We start from the raw sequence: 15,641 nt of genomic DNA on the forward strand, positions 1-15,641 counted from the left end.
TCTCCAACAACGTCCTCGCCATCGACGCTGTCGCCAACGACGAATACACTTCGGCTGCCTGGGGCGGGAGCATTTCCGGGAGCGGAGGTGGGGTTGCAGCGGTCGAGGATGAGGTCGCGGCCGCCTTCCCTTTGGCCTTCGCAGCCTTGACGCCGGGAGGACGTCGGGAGGACATCGGTGTGCCGGAACCGCTGTCGTCCACGTACAACCGGTTGAGGTCAACCGGTTGATTGCCGCTGCCGCTGCTCGTGTAACCACCAACTTCGGTGGTCTTCATCCTCTTTGGCGCACTAGTGTGCAGAATTCCACCTTGGAATTTCTGCTTGTCCCTCAAAAGCGTCCAGATGGCCTCGTGCTTGAACTCGCCGAACATCGACCGGTACGACAATATCGCTTTAGCACGCACGTCTTCCCAGCTCTCGCCGCTCCCCTGTGCCCGCGCGCACTTCTCGAACTCCGCCGCGTACAAGTTCACTTGCTTCTTCACTTGATCCCAGTGCTTGCGGAGTTGCTCACGCTTGCGCTTGTACGCGTTCGGCGGCTTGGCCGCATTGTAGAGGTCGGCGATGCGCTCCCAGTACGCGAACTGCCTCTGGTTGTTCGCGAATATCGGATCTTCCGATATATCCGCTTCTTTTTGGCTGGGGCGGAAGCGGTCGCGGCGGGGTCGGGATCGGCCGCTGCGGCGTCACGTCGGGAGGGGGCGACTGGTCGGGTTGGAGACGGCTCCATGTCCGACAACCCATACGAGTCCGTACTGAAATCGGGATCGTATTGGGCGTTGGTGTCGAACGAACGATATTGGCCGGGTTCTGTACCCGGCCAACGCGCATCTCCACTAAACATAGGACTATTTGGACTTGAAGCCATTTCGTAGTAATTATGTAAATGTAAGTTTCGAAAGTGAAATTGTGAAATGAAATGTAAAACGAATGAACTCTATTTATAAAACAACCAAACCGCGTGCCATCGTCCGCGACCTATCGTCCGTGTACGCCACAATGGGGAGGACGATGGCGCGCCCGATGCCTATCGTCCGCAGCCATCGTCCGTGTACGCCACAATGGGGCGGACGATGGCGCGGACGATAGGCATCGGGCGCGCCATCCTCCGCGCCCTTAGTATCGGCCGCGACGATCGTCCGCGACCTATCGTCCGTATCCGCAATGGGCGCGGACGATCGATGGCGCGGACGATGCGCGCCATCGGGCGTGCCATCGTCCGCCCATTGCGGATGGCCTTAGCAATGGGGCGCCCTAAGGCGCGCCCTATGCACCGCCACGTCATCATTTTTATCCTCCTATCCTTCCATCTGCAGTGGGACGCCCTAAGACACACCCTATATGTTCTACTATTATTTAGTTAATTAATTTAAATGTTTTCAAATATACAATGCAAACTAATTTAAAACACGAGTAGCTAAAAACCGGCGAAGACTGCATTGATCAACAAGTTGGCTAATCTACGCAATTCCCAACTCCCGGCGCAGCTCATCGATCAACCCCTGGAGGTATTCGGCTTTGGCGGGGTCCGTACACTTCTCGAGGGCCTTGTGCGTCTGCAACAACGTCCACGCCATCCGTACTGAATTCGGGATCGTACTGTGTGTTGGCGTCGAACGGCCGATATTCGTCGGGTTCTGTACCCGGCCAATGCGCATCACCACTAAACATCGGACTATTGGGACCTGAATCCATTTCGTAGTAAATGTGAGTTTCGAGAGTGGAATCGTGAAATGAAATGTTACAAATGAAGCCGGGGTAGGGAGTATTTATACAAATTTTTTGAATTTAGCATTTAAAAAAAAATAAAAAAAAACGCGTGACATCGTCCACGGAGCCCACAATGGTGCCCGATGACGCGGACGATAGGCCATCGTCCGCGCTTCTTCCGCTCCTGAAGCTTAGGGCGTGGGCGTAGGGCGTGCCATCGGGCGGGCACCCACAATGTAGCCATCGGGCGTGCCATCGGACGGGCACCCACAATGTAGCCATCGGGCGTGCCATCGGACGCCCCATTGTGGATGCTCTTAGCGGGATATGTAGACTACTAATGCACAGCAGTCGACACGCACAGGCATATACATGTGGTACTTCGTCGATAAAGCAACGGCGGACTCAATTTTGTAGCTCATACATAGCAGTTGACGTGGCATGACAGTTGGCCACACACATGGCACATAGGTAGGGTGTCGGCGGTTGAGATACGAGCCATGTCATGTACTAGAAATTGTGAGCTAGCTGGTAAACCTATTCACTATTGGACGGGGTTCACTTCACACGTGCATATATATAGTCGGTTGGAAAAATGATGAGGTTAAAGTTTCAGACCATGTTGTGTTTCGTTGTTCTCGATGGTTCACTCCATTTATAGTTTCAAGTAGTTGGTCATATGGATATGGGACATGGCGCGTAAATGTGGTGACACAGCGGTTGACTCATATTACATGTGATATCATACCAGATAGAACAAACAATCAAGATACAAATTTATAGTCTATTGAGAAAAATCCATCTTCATTCTAAAATTATTTTATAGCTTAACCATTGAACTAGGAAATAAAAAAAATATAAGACGTATGAGCAAGGTTGTTTGTGATCATATTACTGTGTGGCCGAAAGTTGGAAATAATGAAATAAATACGCTATAATGGAGCCTGAATATTCATTATTATTGTTATTGAAAGTTATTATTGAAAGGTGACAGCCTAAAAAATTACAAAGTAATACAAGATAACAACAGATCTAACTACTCAATCATCAACCAGCTTCAAATCTTGGAGATTCATTCCCTGAAAACACTTAGCACACATATCAAAAGTGTTTGGATACAATAATACTATAACAGGAAATAGAACTAAAACGGACACAAGGAAATCTATCGAAGAAATCAAATAGGCTCAAGTTACACTAGGTACAACTGCACAGGCCTATTTATCCGACCCTCCAATCCCTTGTTCACCGGTTGATTTGCCACTCAGGGAGAAAACTATAGCAGTTGACAGATCTGCTCCACCGTATCCACTATAACCCTAGATCCAACAACTGCTCCGCTGCAGAATCAACCTAGGATCAAAGCCACGGCCAAACACCGTACTTCCAAGAAACCACCACACTTGGCCTATTGCACCAAACCAGAAACCAGGGGTTTCCAAACACTCCACTCACTCACTGACTCAGTGTATAAACACACGCAGAACAGAGGAAGAAGAGATCAACACTCTCAAGCTCCCAGCACAGAGAGATCTCAGAAGAGGAGGATGCATCGAAACCCTAATATCATCACTCAAGGTCAGAGAGAAGAGAGAGAGACAGAATCGAAAGTGAGGAAGGGAAAAGAGAGTTGAGAGTATTTAAATGACTCAGTCTCAACACCCGACAAGATGCTGCCACGTATCAAGGATTTCAAGGAGTTGGGCTCAAGCCCAAGTTGCATCTTGGGCTGGTTACTGATGGAACAGGCTGGGCCACATTTAATGGCCACATTTAAGGGCCATACTATTACAATTATTATTATTATGGTTATAATTAGTACAACTATTATTGTTTTTGGTGTAAAATTATTGGAATTTATTATTTGATCAACTTTCGTGTGGGTTTGGATAAACTGACATTTCCAGCTCGAAAACGACATTAGTCAACAGACTATTCTTATGAAAATTGAAATACCGTTTTGATGTCTACAGTGTTTTTTGGAGCTTTGGTAAACACAAAAAGTTCGACCAAATATTATATAGAATATAAAAAATCCTAAAATTATATTCAAAATAAAAATAGAATTCGTTCGATGCTTATTTCAGGTCATAAAATCTTACTAATTTTTTGATATAACAGGTTCCGGTTCTAACCGGTTCCTAACCTGTAACCGGATTAAATTTTAATTTTAATTTATATTTTATAATTTCATATTAATATAACTTAATATATTATTACTATTATTCAAGTTTTTTAATCCTATTTTATAATTTAGGTATTGACTTATCGAATATTTTTAGGTGTTGGACTTATTTAGGTATTTAATTGTTTAAATTTTTAGTAATTGGATGATGAATATTGTTGCTTTGTTAGTTTTTATTATTTGGCTTATGTTTATTTGTACTTTTAGATATTAAGTTCATGATTTTTTATATTTTTAGATGTTGGATTATTAAAAATTTATTTATAAAATTATATAAATTTTTATTCAAGTAATATTTTGAATTAAAATTAGATGACACACCTGTTCTTCGGTTATAAGTCGGAACACCACCTCGGTGGCCGTCTTTGGCAGCTCCGCCTCAAACACCACCATCCTCGGCACCATAAACAGCGGCAACCTCTCCTTGCAGAACTCCCTAATCTCCTTCTCCGACGTCCTCTCCGCCTCCTCCTTCAAGCTCACAAACGCGCACGGCGTCTCCCCCCAACACTTATCCGGCCGGGCCACCACCGCGGCCTCGCGCACGGCCGGGTGAGCGTACAGCACGACCTCCACCTCCACGCGGCTGATGTTCTCGCCGCCGCAGATGATGACGTCCTTCGACCTGTCCTTCACCTCCAAGTAGCCGTCCTCGTGCATCACGCCGATATTGAATCTGGATCGTTGAGGTATCCCGACATAAGAATGGCGCCTCTTAGCACGATCTCCCCGGTGGTTGAGGCGTCGTGGGGCACCCTCTGGCCGGAGTATGGGTCCACGACGTCGACTTCGGGGGTGAAGATGGATCCGACTCGTTGTCTTGCCTTCAGCCGAGCTCTCTCCGGCCCTTCAAGTAGATATAAGAGAGATCATCAGATCAAAGGATACCACTTTCTCTATCCGTTAATACTTCTCTTAGTTTGACTCCGTTTGAATTTTGAAAATATATAAAAAAATGAAATAAACTAGTAAATCTTACCTATATATTAGTTTAATAATAAAATGTTAATGAATAAATTAATTAATAGAATTTGAGACTCGTTACTAAAAATAATATAGTTTTTCATTCGTCCTGCTTTAGGAGTCCCGGTTGATCAATTTCGGGTGTCCCGCTTTAGGAGGCCCGGTTGGGATAAACTAATAAAAAATGCCTACAAAGTAAGTAAAAAAGTGTTAAAAGTGGGTCCCACCATCCACTACAATATTTATTTATTACACATTCAATTAAAAGTGGGTCCCAACATCCACTACAACATTTATTTATTACACACTCAAACAATTTTTTAAAATATGTATCCGACTCAATCGGGCTGCTAAAGCGGGACGAAGGGAGTAGTAAAAAAGAAATGAGAAAAGTATTCACAGTCAAACCGAATTAATATATAAACAAGACTTTACATTTTTGTATTTTTGGTTATAAGAAAAGAAATGAAAACATATAGGATTACTTATTTTAGTGAAACCATGTTATTTTGAGTATCCCTAAATGATATCGCTTTGTACTCAATGAGACAATTGCGAAAAGTAATAAAACTTTATAATTTAATTTAATACAGTAGTCTAAGTACTCCCCCTGTTTATGTTTAATTGGTTTGAATTGACTTAACTCAACTTTTAAGAAAAGATCGAACATCTTTTTGGTCCACGAATTTTATCAAAATATCATTTTAGGTCCGTGAATTTTGAAAATATTATTTGAGGTCTGTCAACTATGAGCTAATATCAATCGAAGTAATTTTTAAATATTTCCAAGTTTTTTAGGCGAAAATACCCTCGATACCTTGAAGGGTATATATTTTTAATAATCTTATCACAAGGGAGTGATCAATTGCAAATTTTAGCAATCATAAATTAAGACCAAATCTTAGCCATTAGATTATGACATCTAGTGGGTCACATGGATTATATTTTAAATTAAAATAATTATTAAATAAACTTAAAGGGTATTAATGTCAATTCTCTATCATCAAAATCATCTTAAAACTTTAAATTTACATAACTTTCTCGATTTAAATTATTTTTTCGCAAAAAATATATCAAATTAAAGATAATTTTATAAGAATTCCAACGAGATCTCAATTGCATATGTTCCGACGATGTTCGGGTGTTGAAATTTGATAAATATAATTTATCTTAATTGTATTTGTTGATAAAAAATAATTTAAATCGATAACATATGCAAAAAAATCTCAATATAGTGTATGCAAAATCTCAATTTAGTGTAGGTAAAATATCAATAAAACTGTGTTGATATTTTCTTGTACTTGTGTTGATATTTTCATGTCATATTGTTGATATTTGTAATACACTATGTTGATATAAAAAAACACCAACGAAAATTATCATATGATAACATAATGACGATATTACCCTTTGTTGATATTTTGTCTACTGTTTATTGAAATTTGTGAGTTTTAATCTCATTCACTCATTTCAAAATCGAAGGTGTAGATTTAGTCTTATTTTTGGATTATGGTGTTATAAGCATTAGAAGAGGACCCTCTTATCACATACTCATATTTTTTTATAAATATCTTTACTATATATTTTTTATGAATTTTCTAAATAAAATTTGACCTTCAATCTTAGTATTACTTAATTTTGTGACATGCAAGAAAAGTTCATTCTTCAACTTTTTATAGTTAAAGAATTTTAAAATATTTTAAAGATATAGATACTCGTAAAAATTAATGTCACAATCAATAGACAATATTTGAATATTGATATATTGATAATTATTTAATTTTTAAACAATATATCAATATTCAAGTATCGTCTATTGACTGTGACCTTAATATTTATGAGTATCCATACCTCAAAAATATTTTTAAATTCTTTAATTACAAAAAGTTGAAGATTCATTTTTTCTTGCATGTCACAAAGTTAAGTGATAATATTGAAGGCTAAATTATATTTAGAAAATTCGTAAAAAAATATATAGTAAAAATATTTATATAAAAAAATATGAGTATATGATAAGTTAATTAAAAATACGTACCTTTCAAGGTATTGAGGGTATTTTTGTCCAGAAAAACTTAGAAATAGTATTTCAATTTATATTAACTCATAGTTGACGGACTTCAAATGATATTTTTAAAGTTTATGGACCTAAAATGATACTTTATACATTTGCTTTATACTACTAGTAAAATATAAATGATATTAATTAGTGGAATATAGAGTTCATTATCACAATTAATAAAAAGGTGATGATGTCAACTAAGTGTAGATAGGAAAGTTATGCTTGTTGATGGAGTGTGTATATTTTAAACTTATTAGGCAATTTAACCAAAATTTGTATTTTTGATTGCATATTTATACCTGGTAAAGCGTCCCATTCTTGCTTCCACACGCACATCACAGCCGGCCCTCCCGTCTCCGTCAGCCCGTACCCATGGCTCACAACAAACCCCAACGACTCAGCCCGCGCAAGCACCGCCGCAGGAGGCGGCGCCACCGCCGTCATGACGTGGACCGGAGCCCTCAGCGCCTTCCTCCCCGTGTAGTTGCTCAACATGTTGAGCACCACGGGCGCCCCGCACATGTGCGTCACCCCGTGCTCCTCCAGCGCCCCGTACACGGCCTCCGCCTCCACGCGGCAGAGGCACACGTTGGCGCCGCCCACCGCTGCCATCCCCCTCGCCATGTTCCACCAGTTGCAGTGGAACATCGGCAGCGTCCACAGGTGCACCGCCCCGCGCCGCGCCGCGCCCCACTCGAACACCATGTTCACCGCCTGCAGCGCCGCCTCGCGGTGGCTGAGCACCAATGGTCTATTCAAGTATGGTTTCTATTTGATGAATTATGGTTTCTATTGATTATAAAAAGAGTATCAATATTCAAGTATCGTCTATTGACTGTGACCTTAATATTTATCAATTGTGTTTTCCTATGTAGTATATTTTATTAGACTGTGACCTTAATACTTATCAATTGTGTTTTCCTTATATGTTGTATATTTTATTTAAGAAAAATATTTGGGCACTATTTCCATTTTTTATAACTTATCACTTATAAGATGGATCTTATTCTCCACTAATAATATCTTTTTTTTTCTTTCTGCCGCTCTTACTTTATCAATTTCATATTAAAATACGTATCGTCTTCAAAGTTACTAGTAAATAAAATTTAAGAGGAATAGAGGAAGTATAATAAAAGAAAAAGAAAGAAATTGAAGCCATTGAGGTAATGGGATGGGTTATAGTAAATAATAATCACGCCTTTAATTACTCCTTATTCTTTTAGTAAGTGATTATAATGACTAAAAAGAAGTTATGGTTGAACAACCCGCAATATTAGTACTAGTACTTTAAAAGGGTTTAGGTGTGTAAACATTTTTTATGGCCCAATACAAAAGTTAGCAACCATCGGTTCCCTCTTTTATTGGGCTATTTTCTTATTGGAGTAAATGTCAAAACTGGTCCTGAACATATGCCCATTTTACGATTTTGGTCATTTACTTTATCTTTTATTCTAAAGAGGATACAAGACCACAATTCAGCTTAAACAAGCAGTTCGTCTGAAACGAACTGCAATAAGCCAACGATTGTGAAGTCCAAGCTTCTAAAGAGGATACAAGACCACAATTCAGCTTAAGAATCAAGCACTTCGTCTGAAACGAACTGCAACAAAAGTCCGATTCACGCGATAAAACTTGCCTGAATTAGGACAAGGGAAAGTCCGATCCACGCGATAAAACTCGCCGAATTAGGACAAGGGAAAGTCCGATCCCCAAATTAGGACAACGGAAAGTCCGATCCGAGCGATAAAACTCGCCAAATTAGGACACAAACCAAGTCCGGTTAAAGAAGAGTTTACTTCATAAGACCGAGGACAAACATCAACTTACCCCGTACCTTTATCCAGAATGCCGAAGTGACTCGCTTCGCCGAAGTGATTCACTTCGTTTTTCGGGGGGGTAGTGATGGAGTACGGACTAAACAAGCCCAACAGCAGTGACGGCCCATCAGCCCAAAGCCCAAGGAAGAGTATCAGTTCGGCATTACCAAAGAGTTCGGCCCCAGCCTACAGCTCGGTAAAAGCCGACCAGTCAAGTTCTACTCTCAGATCGGCTAAATCTGCTCGGCAATAGTTCAGCAGTTCGGTCTCAGTATTCGACCGAACTGGAAGATAGTCAACTCATGCAGGATCACATGCAGGATAGTGGACCAAGTACAGAGATAGTGGACTCATGCAGGATCTCATGCAAGATAGTGGACCCATGCAGGATCTCCATGACCTCCACGACATCCACAACCATCATTAGTGGTGATGCAAGCCACGATCTTAGTTCAATGTATAAATAGAACTTAGATCAGATAGAAAAGGGTTAAGTTCTAAGAAGCTCTCTAGAGATAAAATATCAAATAGCAAGTCTGTATTGTAAGCTGTAGAAAACAGATCAAGCAATACAACTCTGCCCTCTTTTCTTCCCGTGGACGTAGATTTACCTCAGTAAATCGAACCACGTAAATCTCTGTGTCGTGATCTGTATTTTCCTGCATTCATCACCATCAAAAATTCGCCAAACCATCACTGGCGCCGTCTGTGGGAAACAGAGAACCAAATTTGTGATAAAGCGAATTTTTGACCCTTTTCCACCCCAAAAAAATGCATACCAGATCACATACTACCCGTAATACCGTTCGTGAAAACCATGAGGAAGCTAGTCCAGCCCGCAGGTCCGGAAAACAGCCTCGGGAGACATCTACTTCCAGTTTTCACGATGAAGGAACAAGCCGCTCAAAAGGTCCACACACCGAGTCTTCCCAGCAGCCTGATTTGAATGAGGCTGTCAAGCTGTTCTTGGCTGAGAAGCAGGATGAGTTCTTAGCCTTCCTGCAAAAGAGCCAACAGCCGAAGACGAAAACGGTGGATTCTCCCTCCTCCTCCAGACATGAAAGTCACTACCGCAGTAGTGCCGTGTCTTCCAGGAAGAAGAATCCTCAACCCCGACATGTTCCTGTTCCTCCTCGGTACCGGAATCACAGGAGAACTCCATCTCCTCCATACCGAAGAGATGTCGGGTTCGCCATGTACGGAGCATTGAAGACTCCGTTCTCGGACGATATCACCCGAACTCCCCTTCCACAGAACTACCGAACTCCGTCGATGACTTATGACGGGTTGGTGGATCCTCATGACTTCCTGGGACGCTATCAGTATAATATGGCGAACCAGGGTCTCAATGAGGTCCATATGTGCAAGCTGTTCCCCGAGCTGCTTATCGGGAACGCGAGAAGGTGGTTCGATAGCCTCCCCCAAGGCAGCATTAGATCTTACCGAGATCTAATGGATGCTTTCCACAGGAGGTTCTTTCAGAAAGCGGAAGCCCGGATCACTTCGGCTCAGCTGCTTTCTATACGTCAAGGTCGCGACGAAAAGATCAGCGACTTCATGACGAGATTCCACAAGGAATGCCTACAAGTAGATGATCTCAACGATCTACTTGTCATTTCGGCATTCCAAAATGGAATCCTGCCCGGAGCTCTCTACAGAAAGCTCGTGGAATGCAGTCCGCAAACAGCTCAAGAGATGTGGGACATTGCGGACCAGTTTTCTCGTGCCGATGAGGCAGACCGTCGAAAACGGTCTTTAGACAGCTCATCTAGAGAAGACAAAAAGAAGCCCGGTCATAGCGATCAGAGGCATCCTCGCCGAACACATTCCCCACTAAAGGAGGGATAGCGGTCATCCGAGGTGATCAAAAGAGAGCAAAAGAATGTCTGCAGATTGCGCTTAAAAGTGCCGAGCAATCGGTTCGGCACCATCAAGCATAGCAATCACAGCAACCGGAGTCAGAGGCAAGCGAGATGACCGAAGTCACTTCAGAGCCGAACTCAATGACCGTTCAGTTATACGAAGATGATCCATCCAGAACGGTCAAGATCGGCTTCGCAGGAACGCCTCTACTCCGGGAAAAGACCATTCAGCTCCTCAAGGAGTACAAAGATGTCTTTGCATGGTCTCCGTTGGACATGACCGGAGTGCCCCCCGAGGTAATCACTCATCGGTTAAATATTGATCCTTCAATCCGGCCAGTAAAACAGAAGCAAAGACTCTTTGCGGCAGAAAAGAAGCCAAGTCATCCATGACGAAGTCCGCCAATTACTAAAAGCGGATGTACTATTCGAGGTGAAATATCCTTCTTGGGTGGCCAATCCTGTGATGATCAAGAAAAAAGAAGGAGGATGGCGGATGTGCATAGATTTTACCGATCTAAACAAGCACTGTCCTAAAGATTGCTATCCCCTTCCGAATATAGATAAAAAAGTAGAAGCTTTGATCGGCTTCGAAATTTTCTGTTTTCTTGATTTATACAAAGGATATCACCAAGTGTTGATGGATGAGAGTGACGCTCCGAAAACAGCTTTCATTACCGATTTCGGCATTTTCGCTTATAAAAAGATGCCATTCGGTTTAAAGAATGCCGGAGCCACTTATCAAAGGATGGTAGACAAGCTTTTTCGGCACCTAATCGGAAAACAGGTTGAAGTGTATGTCGACGACATAGTTGTCAAAAGCAAAAGCACTTCGGAGTACGAAGACAACCTCAAATCCACTCTCGACGTGCTCCGAAAAGCCAACCTCAAACTCAACCTCCAAAAATGTACCTTTTTGGTAGATTCGGGAAAATTTCTGGGTTGTTGGGTTTCAAAGGACGGACTCAAGGCAAATCCCTCAAAAGTTCAAGTTATTCAGAACATGGCGATGCCGAAGTCCATACACGATGTGCAAAGACTAACTGGATGTCTAGCCGCATTGAATAGATTCCTTTCCCAAGCAGCCGAAAAGCAACTGCCGTTCTTCAAAGTGTTAAAAAAGGCACCAAAGTTTGAGTGGGGAGCCGAGCAGAAAAAGGCTTTTGACGAGCTCAAAAGTTATTTAGCCGAGCTTCCAATTCTCTCTGCTCCAACAGATGCCGAAGTGATTTTCTTATACTTAGCGGCATCCGATCAAACCATTAGCGCGGTGCTTGTACGAGAAGAAGGCCTAAAGCAGTTTCCCATCTACTTTACAAGCCGAGCATTAAGAGGTCCAGAAACAAGGTATCAACCTCTGGAAAAAATTGCTCTGGCGTTAGTAAATGCAGCAAGGAGACTGCGGCCATACTTCTATGCTCACAAGGTATGCGTCTTAACCGATCTGCCTCTTCGGCAAGTTTTGACCAAGCCAGAAGCATCAGGCAGAATCGCCAAATGGGCCATAGAGCTGGGAGAACACTCAATCGAGTACCTACCTCGAAAAGCCATCAAGGGACAAGCCTTGGCAGATTTTCTTGCAGAGGCCAAGTTCGATCAAGCAATCCCTGTCATTGCCGAACAGAAAAATTCTGCCAATGCCGAACTAGCACAGCCCTTGGAATCCGAAGAAGAGCCGCCGGACTGCTGGAGCGGATTCGTAGATGGAGCTTCGAATAAAACGGGAAGTGGAGCTGGTATTCTGCTTATCGCTCCCGATGGACACGAGGTAACCTATTCACTTCGGTTCTCATTCCCAACCACTAATAACGAAGCCGAATACGAAGCCCTCCTTGCCGGACTCCAGCTAGCGCAAAGTCTATGTATCAAGTCTCTCAAAATCCATTGTGATTCACAAGTCATAGTGAATCACATGTTGGGTACAAGTGAAGCCCGTGATGAGAGGATGAGGAAATATTTAGACAAAGCGCAAAGCATTAGCCGAAGTTTCTCTTATTTTCGGATAATCCGCATTCCCAGAGCAGAAAACAGCCGAGCAGATACTTTAAGTAAGTTAGCCGCATGTCCTAGCTCAAAGGTGGAGGAATTGATGCATCGAAGCATTGATGAAGCTGAGGTACATTCAGTAACCAGCTCGTCGAACTGGATGACGCCGATCTTACAGTATCTAGATCAAGGACAACTGCCCGAGGATAAGAGAGAAGCTCGGAAAATCACATGCCGAGCACTTCGGTACGAACTTCATGGAGGAGTCTTATACAGAAAGTCCTACCTTCAGCCGTTATTACGATGCATAGGGCCAGAAGAGACGGACTACATCCTCAGAGAAGTTCATGAAGGATCGTGCGGCAGCCACATCGGAGCTAGAGCTTTAGCTAAAAAAGTTCTAAGATGGGGATATTATTGGCCAACCTTGGTACAAGAAGCAGTGCAGCTCGTCAAGACATGCCCGAAGTGCCAAATCCATGCAAATATCCCAAGGATGCCGCAGACCGATCTATCCACTATGCAAAGCCCTTGGCCTTTTATGCAATGGGGTATAGACATAGTAGGACCACTACCACAAGCTCCTCGGCAAATAAAATTCCTAATCGTTGCCGTGGACTACTTTACGAAGTGGGTGGAAGCTGAACCATTAGCTACGATAACGAGCTCGAAGGCATTGGATTTCGTCTGGAAGAACATAGTGTGCCGATTTGGCATACCCCACATCCTCATCTCGGATAACGGGACTCAGTTCACCGACAAGACGTTCAAGAATTGGTGCCAAGAGCTGAATATTCAACAGCGGTTCACTTCGGTCTCTCATCCACAAGCAAACGGACAAACGGAGGTAACAAATCGTATCCTGGTGAAAGGGTTAAAAGCTCGGTTAGAACAAGCCAAAGGACAATGGGTAGAAAATCTCCCTCAAGTCCTATGGTCCTACCGAACTACACCCACAACCTCCAACGGTGAAACTCCGTACAGTCTTGTGTACGGCACTGAAGCCGTGATTCCGGTGGAGATCGGCATACCCAGTCCCCGAACTCTAAATTTCTCAGCAGAAATGAATGACGACGGACTGAGAGCCGAGCTAGATCTTGCCGAAGAAAGAAGAGAATTGGCATGCATAAAAGCAGCCAAGTACAAGGAGCAAGTAGCCCGGTATTACAACCAAAGGGTGAAGAAGCTGCAATTTCAAGTGGGAGATCTCGTCTTGAGAAACAACGAAGTAAGCCGAGCAGAAAAGCTGGGCAAGCTCGAACCCACATGGGAAGGTCCGTATCGGGTGTCAGAAGTCCTCGGCAAAGGGTCTTACAAATTGGCTCACATGTCAGGAGAACAGGTACCCCGAACATGGCACATTTCCAACCTCAAGAAGTTCCATTTGTAAGAGACAGTCCGGTCAGTCAGTCTTGAGTCCTGTTCGGTCAATGTGCTTTCTTTGGTTTGCTTGGTCTTTGTTTGTCTCTGTGCGTTTTGTCTGTGTGTTTTGTCTGTCTCTGTGCGTGTCGTCTCTTACAAATGTTACTGAGATATCTTGTTTTTCGAAGGCTGATCCCCTTCTTAGAACATATACAAGCCAACGATTGTGAGTCAAAGCTTCTAAAGAGGATACAAGACCACAATTCAGCTTAAACAAGCAGTTCGTCTGAAACGAACTGCAATAAGCCAACGATTGTGAAGTCAAAGCTTCTAAAGAGGATACAAGACCACAATTCAGCTTAAACAAGCAGTTCGTCTGAAACGAACTGCAATAAGCCAACGATTGTGAAGTCAAAGCTTCTAAAGAGGATACAAGACCACAATTCAGCTTAAACAAGCAGTTCGTCTGAAACGAACTGCAATAAGCCAACGATTGTGAAGTCCAAGCTTCTAAAGAGGATACAAGACCACAATTCAGCTTAAGAATCAAGCACTTCGTCTGAAACGAACTGCAACAAAAGTCCGATTCACGCGATAAAACTTGCCTGAATTAGGACAAGGGAAAGTCCGATCCACGCGATAAAACTCGCCGAATTAGGACAAGGGAAAGTCCGATCCCCAAATTAGGACAACGGAAAGTCCGATCCGAGCGATAAAACTCGCCAAATTAGGACACAAACCAAGTCCGGTCAAAGAAGAGTTTACTTCATAAGACCGAGGACAAACATCAACTTACCCCGTACCTTTATCCAGAATGCCGAAGTGACTCGCTTCGCCGAAGTGATTCACTTCGTTTTTCGGGGGGGGGTAGTGATGGAGTACGGACTAAACAAGCCCAACAGCAGTGACGGCCCATCAGCCCAAAGCCCAAGGAAGAGTATCAGTTCGGCATTACCAAAGAGTTCGGCCCCAGCCTACAGCTCGGTAAAAGCCGACCAGTCAAGTTCTACTCTCAGATCGGCTAAATCTGCTCGGCAATAGTTCAGCAGTTCGGTCTCAGTATTCGACCGAACTGGAAGATAGTCAACTCATGCAGGATCACATGCAGGATAGTGGACCAAGTACAGAGATAGTGGACTCATGCAGGATCTCATGCAAGATAGTGGACCCATGCAGGATCTCCATGACCTCCACGACATCCACAACCATCATTAGTGGTGATGCAAGCCACGATCTTAGTTCAATGTATAAATAGAACTTAGATCAGATAGAAAAGGGTTAAGTTCTAAGAAGCTCTCTAGAGATAAAATATCAAATATCAAGTCTGTATTGTAAGCTGTAGAAAACAGATCAAGCAATACAACTCTGCCCTCTTTTCTTCCCGTGGACGTAGATTTACCTCAGTAAATCGAACCACGTAAATCTCTGTGTCGTGATCTGTATTTTCCTGCATTCATCACCATCAAAATTCGCCAAACCATCACTGGCGCCGTCTGTGGGAAACAGAGAACCAAATTTGTGATAAAGCGAATTTTTGACCCTTTTCCACCCCAAAAAAATGCATACCAGATCACATACTACCCGTAATACCGTTCGTGAAAACCATGAGGAAGCTAGTCCAGCCCGCAGGTCCGGAAAACAGCCTCGGGAGACATCTACTTCCAGTTTTCACGATGAAGGAACAAGCCGCTCAAA

At 43.1% G+C, this 15,641-nt stretch overlaps 1 pseudogene; it reads right to left on the minus strand.

The window, feature by feature from the left end:
* Positions 1 to 2,650: 2,650 nt before the first annotated feature.
* Positions 2,651 to 7,624, minus strand: LOC121781716 (annotated as a pseudogene).
* Positions 7,625 to 15,641: the final 8,017 nt, after the last annotated feature.

The sequence above is a fragment of the Salvia splendens genome, chromosome 20 (genome assembly GCF_004379255.2).
Source record: "Salvia splendens isolate huo1 chromosome 20, SspV2, whole genome shotgun sequence".
NCBI lineage: Eukaryota > Viridiplantae > Streptophyta > Magnoliopsida > Lamiales > Lamiaceae > Salvia > Salvia splendens.